This window comes from Bactrocera oleae, chromosome 2 (genome assembly GCF_042242935.1).
Source record: "Bactrocera oleae isolate idBacOlea1 chromosome 2, idBacOlea1, whole genome shotgun sequence".
Lineage (NCBI taxonomy): Eukaryota > Metazoa > Arthropoda > Insecta > Diptera > Tephritidae > Bactrocera > Bactrocera oleae.
Genome location: NC_091536.1, coordinates 6222034 through 6231846, shown reverse-complemented (window position 1 = coordinate 6231846; position 9813 = coordinate 6222034). Strand labels below are relative to the sequence as shown.

At 32.6% G+C, this 9813-nt stretch overlaps 1 protein-coding gene across 2 annotated transcripts in view; it reads left to right on the top strand.

Moving 5' to 3' along the window:
• The first annotated feature begins 4676 nt into the window (after positions 1-4676).
• Tk (Tachykinin) overlaps positions 4677-9813 on the top strand; it is a 35234-nt gene continuing 30097 nt past the window's right edge. The window contains exon 1 of one of the 2 annotated variants that reach the window (XM_036373311.2): positions 4677-5226. The gene's annotated coding sequence lies outside the window, so the exon portion shown is untranslated. The remainder of the gene's footprint in view (positions 5227-9813) is intronic. The other variant, XM_036373310.2, reaches the window with a different exon arrangement.

Below are 9813 nucleotides of genomic sequence, written 5' to 3'. Positions count from 1 at the left end.
AGTTTGCCGGGCTCCTACAAGCTGCAAGGGTTTAAAATGTTCGGTTACACCCGAACATAGCACTTCCTTACTTGTTTATATTTATTATCAATTTATAATAGGGTGAAATTGTCGTCATGTAAATTACTGTCAAAATGAAGAATCATAATTGTTATCGATAACAATCGAAATTATTGTTTTTAACAAGTACATTATTTTGTTGATTTCGAAAATATTATCGATAAATTTTAATTGTACAAATCAGTATCTATCAATTAATAAAATATAACTTTTGACAGAAATTATAAACAAAACTTTTTGTCAACAACCAGTTATTACCAAGTATATAGTATATATGTATGTAAATATCAAGCATATTTGATTATCAACTAATTTTCTGCAATCATTCGGTCAATCGCCACATAATTCAGTAATAAAATTCATTTAATTGCCTGAATGGTTCGGCAAACAGTTCAGCTCTCATTTATCATTTACTAGCGATAGTTTCTTTGTTTTATGCCCGACTATTGCTTTCATGGGCCGTCAGCGTGACTATCGCGAAATCCGCTGTAATATTATATATAAATAAATAAAGCAAAACTGCACAAACATACGTACATACTGTATACGAAATCTGATTGCGGTGGTAAACAACTGTTTGCTTCAGCGCTATCTGCTGGTGTATCTTTGATGCTCAATACGCATGTAAGTGTGTAGTTTTGTGCAGATACCATAAAGCTATGTGCTTGTCATCGATAACATAGAGTCGCCTTATCTGTACTTCCACTTCCTTCCTGCTCTTGTAAAAACGCGAATTATTATGTGTATTATGATAGTACAAGTGTGTGTGTGTGTGCAAACACATGCCTCTGCTACCACCCTTTCTGTTAGCTGCGGTGCTTGCCTCGCCAGATTTCTTTGTGAATTTTTCGCATTGTACTGATTTCATATTTGTTTTTGCGTTCTAATGCTTTGTCAGCAAGGCAATAAATTTAATAAATATTTTATTATTATTTTTATTACCTTCTATTTTGCTTATTTATTTACTCGTTAATCAACTGTAGTGTATTAACAGTTTCAAGGCAATCCGTCATGATTATGTAAAAATATATATCAATTTTTAATTTACTGACCACGTATAATTGATCAGTTTGATTTTTTTTTCTCCAGCAGTTTTTATATATCATTCTTTCTTTTTTTGTAACAAATCACATTTTCAAATATTACACTCGATATACACATATTTTAACTATATCGATAGACACATAGAAATAAATAAATTACAGTTTACAACGCGACCTAAGGACTATTGTGCACTCCCCTCTGTCACACCGAATCACATAGGTCAGGTGCCCAGTGTAAAAGCCGAAACTTGTCTCTCGGGAGGTTTCTTAAGCTTTTAAACCTAGTAAGGTCATGAGTGCTTTTGTGGCCATGGTCAGATACACATCCTGTTTTCACAGAAGAGTGAAAAATCTAAAGTGAAACCCAGATATTTGACCTTATTAATCGTCTGTCCCGACAGAGACTTTCGCTTGGTAAACGGGACGATGGTCGTTCTCGACGGGCTTATGTTCACTCCAATCGTACTGCATCATCCCTTTACCAAGCCAAATTCCGTTTGCACAATAACGCAGGGAATGTTCTCGAATTTCTCTCTTGTTAATAAAACACTGTCGTCCGCGGACCATTGACAACGGATCCCATAGTTGGTTAGTAGTTCAAGAAGCTCATACACGACAATACTCCACCCTGCAGGCAGCCTCTTTTCATTCCGAGACGAATCTAACTATGTCTCGCGATTAACCGGTTCAAGCTAACTGACTTACGCGAATTTGATAGTCCCGAACTGTCTCCAGGAAATGCGTAAGCAGTAGTGCCTTTGCTCTTTCTTCTGCGCTAGGTCCAATCAGATCTCTTGACAGCTAACACCGTGTCAGTTTTACCTCTGGCAAGAGCCCTGTGCAGCCTAGCTGCCTCTGGCGTTGAGGAGACGAGTTCACCAAAATTTCTAAAACTGTGTTGTTTTGCAAACCTAATCTCTCTATTGTAAAAGTTATGTTAAACTTGTATTCCTCCCAGTTCCGACATTTTGCGAATTTTCTTTGATTGGTCTTTAAGCCAAAATTAAAAATCTTATTAAATCTTTTTTTTTGCTAAAGTAAATAATCGATATACAACATATATATTTGTACTCTCAATTTATCGATACAATTTTATCGATATTTACAGTCTTGCTTTTTAAATGTTTCTTTCTTACGTTTTTATTTTTTACATTTTATTAATAATCGATATATTTTAGCGATATCTTCAGAGTTTAATTTTTGGCATCTTAACCCATATAATACTATAAATCTTATTACTGTAAGTTGATAAAGAAAGCAAGAGAACGTTAATTTTTCAACAAAGCTATATATTAAATTTTCTACAATAATTATTATTTTTTGGTGCGTAACCAATACTTTAAAACTACCATTTTCCTTATCGATATTTTTTTTAGAAAACTTTCAGACTTATTATATTTCCAAGTATGGATCGATGGAAATATTATATAAATATATGCATCTGTATTAGTAAAGTGGTTCTATTCTTAATTTTTATCCTCCCACATTTCCTAGTCCATAAAAAGCTTCAAACACAGTTATTTAAAACTGTACGCATTTAACATTTCTACTAAAAGATAGTAAAGTTTGTAAGCAAAATCGAAAATTTCCGCCCAGGTGCACACCCACACAAATATATATATTCTATGTATTGTACTCATAGAAATGCCGCTACTTCCTTGCGAGTTGAAGCGCGTCGGGCAACCAATGAAATGTGAACTTTTCTAACTTTGATCAGAAAAGAAAAGTACAAAAGCCAAACACCAAAACACAAATTAAAAGGGATGTTAAAAAAATATTTTTTTTTGTTTTTCATTTTATGCAACATATGTGTGCGTATATACATATGCACAAGGCAATCAAACAGTTTCGTACTCGTAGAAGTCGCATGAAATATTCATTATTCTGTATAAAAGAGTGAAGTGTTGGCCTTGCTGGCAGCCACTGTGCTTGAGTCCAAGCTTTAGATGCTGTTAGAAAATGACTTTGTGTTGTTGCATTAGCCAGTTTGGCTTAACTCAACGCCTTGCAGCCAACAATCGGAGCAAGCCTACAGTCTGCGTATGTAAATTCTATATTAAAACACCGTTACATATATACACATATATAACATATGTAGTGACGCAAATGTTAATGTGCTTTGTAAATGTATGAAGAGTTAGCTGGTCGGTCCGCTTTAAAAAGTTGTTAGCGTCATTTTGTTGTTGTTGGATTTTCATATTATTTCAGCTGATGTTGTGGGCACTTATCGAGTTGGTATAAGCACTTTTGACAGTGTTAGTGGGCATTAACTATTACTTTTTGTTACGAGTAGACTAAATTATATATATAGTTAAAAGTCCCGGCCTCAAATATGTTCTCCTGAATAAGGTGTCTAAGACATAAAAACACTTTGAAAAAAAAAATTAAAATAAATTTTTTATGACGTTTAAAAAGTTAAAATTATAGTAGAAAAAAACAACCAGTAAGATTTCTATTTGAAGCACTGATTTCGAAGTAAGTTCGGTTAGATGTAGAAATGCAGCAACTCTTTCTCGAAAGGATACGAATCCGAGTGATATATTTTTTTATGGTTCTGACATAAAAACATAACTAAACCTTAGCTGGTATATTAATTTTAGAACTTATGTCAAAATGATTCATAACTTTTTCCACAAATCAAAGCTTTGTATTTTACAAAGAATATTTATAAGTCAATATAAAAATTCCAAGGTACATACAACTATCTAATATTTCTATACTGTAAAAAGGAAGAAAGCACGGAGAGACAAAACAAACAAACAATTTGGCCAAGTTTTTAATCTTTTCTGTATTTTGCTTACAAGTATTCCTTTAGAGACCTCTAGTTTTTGCGAAACATACAATCTTATTCAAGTTGTCTTACAACGTTTTTATTAATATTTAACATATCTAATATCTGACGATATGTAGGCATTAATCGCTATCGCGCATGCTCCTGGAAATTCATTCATTGTTTCAAAAACGTAAAGCAACAACAAAACATAACCATTTAACAATTTGATAAGTGCGGCAACGCATACTCCATCGCCAACCAACAATCCGTTGTAACTTTTACTTTTTTATATGCAAACATAGACTATGCAATTCTCCTTTGCTACAAGTGACGGCAGACATACACGCGCATACACACATACACGCGCATTCACGCACATAAACGCACATAAACGCTAGACACCAAACATGCGACAGATACTAACAATGTTGCATGTTTTTAGGCGTTAGTGCCTTGCTTAATGCAAGATTTTATGCCACATAAAGCCAATTGTTGATGCTACAACAACAAAAGCAACAAGTGGCAATATAAAACTCCCGCACCATAGTTGAAGAAGTCATTACAACGCCACGGTGTATTAAATACGGTCTTGTTATAGCTTCGCTACATACTTCCATACATATATATATGTATCTATACACATTTGTATGTGGATGTGTGTGCGCTTTCAGTATCTGCCGCTTGCTATGTCTATCATGTCAGCATTCGTACATCCGTCGTTGTCTCTTTCAACGCCGATTCATCGGTGTCCATTCGCGTTTGTGCGCGCCAACGCGACCGTTTAGCGGCGAACGCGCGCATACACGAACACAACAACAGCACCACACCACCACTTAGCCATCACTCACCACTCGCAACACAATCAACGCATTCGGTGCATTCAACGCGCCTTCGCTGCCACCGCTGCTGCCGTCGCTATTGTTGGGGCTCTGTGTGGCTCACTGATTTGCCTTATTCGCCGCAGATATTTAACATCCTGTTCCGTTTGATCTGGCATTCAGTTGTTGCATACTTTTCAGCGTGGTCACATTAGCGCTGTCAAATAAAGCGGATCGTCACAAAATTTCAAATAAAATCTTATGAGGCAAAAGAAGAAGTAGCACCGTTAAAAAGTCAACCAATCAGTTTTGAGTTTCGATATTTTTGAAAACGTGGACTTTGCTTTAAAGTGTGTTACAAGGTCAAATTTAAACAAATAACTCTTATTTTGTGTGTGTGCAAATAAAAACGGTTAATCATTTGACTAAAGCTAAAACTGTGGAGAATTCAAAACTGTGCTTTTAAAATACTTTATGTGCGCTCAAGAAAACTTTTGAAAAACTCTTGAAAACTGTCGCGGTTTATTGTCAGGTACGTACTCAATATTTTCAAGTTAATATTTGGCATTGTAAGGCCTAATTTTGATTTGAGTACTTACAACGTTTTTTTTTTTGTAATTTTTTTGTGATTTTCTAGTTCAACAGCAGTTTAATTAAAAATTGTTATGCTACGATTTCAAAAGAATGTTTAATAATATATGACAAATTTTGATTTTATTTCACATAAAATACGTATATTCAGTGAAACTGTTTGCGTGTGCTGCATTTATTCGAAAATATATTATTCGACCAAAAAATATATAAAAAAAATTTGCTCTTAAAAATTTATGAAAAAATTTCAAATTGTATGAATACAAAAAAAGTATATTATGAGCTAAATAAATAGCAATCCAGTCGTTAAAAACATATATTTATATAGATTATTTTGAGCAGCTTCTCTAGGTATTTCTGAACTGCCTTGTTAAACTTCCGAATTTTAAGGGTGTATTCTAGTCTAGTCTTAAATTTGAAGAATTTTTTGAAGCTCGATATTAGTAAAAATAACTAATAATTTTACTAAACATTTTTTATCAGTTATTTATGAATTCAAAATACACACCAAATATTTCAAAGAAAAGAAAGAAAAAAGTCCAATTTCACAAAGTTGCATGTTGTTGCAGATGGCGAAAAAGGGCTTGCATAATGAGCCGTAGTCAGTCATATGAGAAATAAAACTAAAAAATTCCTAATCAGTGAAAATGAGGAAGCTCAAAAACTGGAAAAAGGTTCTCGCAAATAGCAACCACTTAAAAACTCGATTTTCAGTAATTTTTTAATTCCTTCGGATTTGTTTAAATAGTACAAATAAAGTAGTACATTTCGAGTCTTTTCTTACTTCCTGACATATTTAAAGAAAATTCAAGTGAAGTCAGGTGTTTTGAGGAAATTGCGTTTAAAGTGTCTACATCTAATTGTGGTAAGATTTGCTCTGATCACACCAGCAGAGTTGATACAGCACTAAATATATATATATATGTAAAATCATTCGAATTACAAAAGATATTGTTGATTATACTATTGAAATATGGAAACAAGTCTTACACTAGCATACTCCCTTAAAGGCTGATGTACTATAAAGAGAAATGTTTTCTTGTTAAAAATCATAAGAAGGTTTCACATTGTCTTTTGAAATTAACGAACTTGAAAAATAATTGAAACAATTTTAATTCATGATTAATAACAATTTTTCTAAACCCTTTTTATAGTGTGATCGGTCCAATGCTATAATATCGGCTTCAATTCTTCCACAAATTGGATTTTGTATAAATTTGCACCACTTGCAAACGTTGTTCCGGAGTAACTCTGTTCATTACAAAATGGCAAACCAACTGAGTATAAATCGAATAACAGCTGTCAAACCGACCGACTCCGACAAAAGTATTGCCTCATTACAAACCACACGTCTAAAAAAAACACCCGTCATAAATGCTCAGTGTGACAAGCTAAGTCGATCTAACCATGTCTGTCTGTCCAATTTCTCGCAGAACTATTCCCACAGATTTTGAGATATAGATCTCAAAAGTTGCATATGTCCTTTTCTACTAAAGAAACTGCTTCTGCTAATTATGTGAAGGGTATTATAACTTCTAGGCAGCTGAACTCTATAAAAAACCACTCGAAGAAATGGTCAACAATACTTTACAACCGAACACTTGGTCATATTAGCCGACGCTGAATTTATTCAATAGTAATGTGTAAATAAAAAGTGATCACGCAATTATTAGATTTTCAAAATGGCTTTACAACTGTTTGCGAATTCATTTATGCATATCCAACATCATAAAGGTTTATTACATTTTAATTTATAATTTTTAATAAGATAATGTGCCAATGTGTGAGTACAAATAATTATGGTTAATGAAATAATCGCATTATTTAAACAACCAACAGTTAATATTAAAATAAATCGCTGCAGATAAACTAGAATTAATTAAATAACAATTATATTTTTGGAATAACACCAGAACGCCCACGATTATTTTTTAGCTAAAGAGTCCTCACGTGACTTGATTAGAGAAACGCAAGTTTACAAATAAATATAAGCTCATTGTGGGTTGGCTCAATAACGCTTTCTAACCGCATGTTTAATCAGCCACTATTAAATAATTACAGCAGCACATTAGCGGTAAAACATTTGTATTCAAATGCCCACCGATTGCCAAGTACACAAACACATAGTTATGCTCATATCAAACTGCGAGCAAATATACTTTATTTTCAAAATAAATTATGGAATATATCTCCTATTTTTTCGCTTTGATATGCAACAACTATCTGCATGTATTGGTATGTTCATATGTATATTTATATTACTTTTAATTGAAGCACAATTTATTTGCTTTAAAAAGAACAAAGAAATACTGAAAATTCGCTTATGTACTTACATATTTACAATACAACAAGCACATAGTCATGCAAAAATTGATAAATAGTTTGTAAATAGCAAGAACTGTAAATATTTGTTATACACACTGGATACAAGTATATTTATGGTACATAACCTAAAAACCCCACTTGTTACGATAATTAATTGAGATAATTATCTTAAAATTACAAACGTTTAATTGCTCATAGAACACTTAAGTCGGAATAAAAAAATGTTGTAAATCAAAATTACATTATCAGCAGTAATAGGACCCAAAAAATTCTCACCGAGTGCTAATACAAATACAAGTTACAAAAAAAGCTGTCAAATGAGCCAATTATCAATTTTACCTCATATTCTATTCATATGCTTGTCTTTTACATATCATTGATTGCCTCTTCTACTCAGAAAGATTTTAGTGTTTTACTCCGTAGAGGCCACTGGGACATCCGTTAACCTTTACTGTTTGTAATTCCTGACTCAGCTCGTCACGGTGATCATTTATATATGTACATATATACTTTATAGGATCACTGAAGTTTCGTTTTGAGTGTTACAAACAACGTTGCAAACTTAATATACCCTATTCAGAGTATAAAAATATAAGATTTAAATTACTGAAGTTCACTGATAGTTAAAATTTTTTTTTGCTTTCCTTTGAATGGAAATGTCTAACATTTCTCTTACATTTTGTATAAATTATTTTCTCGCAAAAATGAGTTTTTTAGTTATAAAAAATGTGTTATTTATACAGTGCTCTCACGAAGCTCAGTGTTACGACATCTAAAAAAATTGTTAAACAAAAAATGTCACTCACATAGTTCCAACAAAATATAATTTCAAACAAATTCAAAAACCTGAATTAACTAGAATAAATACGGGACTATAACCCTCACCATCTAAAAAATGTATGGACCTATAAACACAAATACTCAGAAAGAGTTTAAACGACAATTAGTGCTTGGTAAAAAATGAGTAAATGCCATATTTGACGGCATACCGACCATTGATGTTTATAATGATCATCACATTTATAATTTTTTTTTTTTTTTCATTTGCAAGAGTTTTGAAAACGTTACTTTTCTCAGATATTTTTTAATATCTATACATACGATTATTTTTTTGAGGTTTTGGGCTGAGAAAGTTTTCAATTTAATATCTACTGATTTCAAACGAAGAAAATACCAAATAGACACAGTATTGACTTTATAGTCACTCACCAAGCGCAAATTTGAGCGAGCTTTAAGATCCTCAAACGCAGTGCTGATGCTCAATGAACAACCATTAGTTGGTGTTTAAAATAGACTACAACTCACAGAACTGGAAAATAGTTGATACGCTAAATTATACTCAACATAAGTGCTTATGTGATAATAAAAAAATGCCCAAATACAAGTTCAAAAAGGCCGAAAAGTTCATAACCTGAGGTTTTAAAGTAAAATCAAGATATGGTACGAGTTTGGTCACTGTTATAACATTTATTTGTTATTATCTAACTATTACAAGGTGCGCACACATACCTTACAATGGTAATTATTGAAAAATTAATATGCAAATTCATGGCATACTTTCTTTCATAATTTTTTAAAATTTGTTGAGTAGAAAAAATATAATAAAAATTTTAGATAATAATAATAATTCTTGTGTGGCGCTGAAATTGCTGACGTAAGCAAATGTACAGTTATTAAACAAATTTACACGTATAGACATACTTGTAGCAAGCACTGTGAGAGTTGCGTGTGTTTGTGAGCGCTTGTGTGTGCTGCAGCATCATTACTTATGCGATTATATCAACTATGAGTAAATTATTACAATTTCATTTGCTCCAAAGGCGAAGGCAAAGACGATGTAACCGAAATGAATCTCCTGATACTGAATAAAAGCCGCTCTGTAAAGTCAGGTGTGAGTGCGTTTACCCTGCTAAGGGGGTTCAAGTCAACAAAGCACGTTTATTGAGCGTCTGTAGGTATGCATTTTGAAATCATAAATGAGCCAAAAGGAGGATTATCTGGTTGAAAGTCATGTAGCACGTTTTAAATATGTGGATATGGTTGTATGTATGTATGTATACGTCTATTTAAACTTCTAAGTATTAATTCATCTACAATATCAATTTTACATATTTTACATATATGTAGACGAGGGCGGTCTGATTAGTAATTAGCCTACAAAAGAAAAACGAAAATTTTGCTAACTTTCTGATTTTTTTCAAAG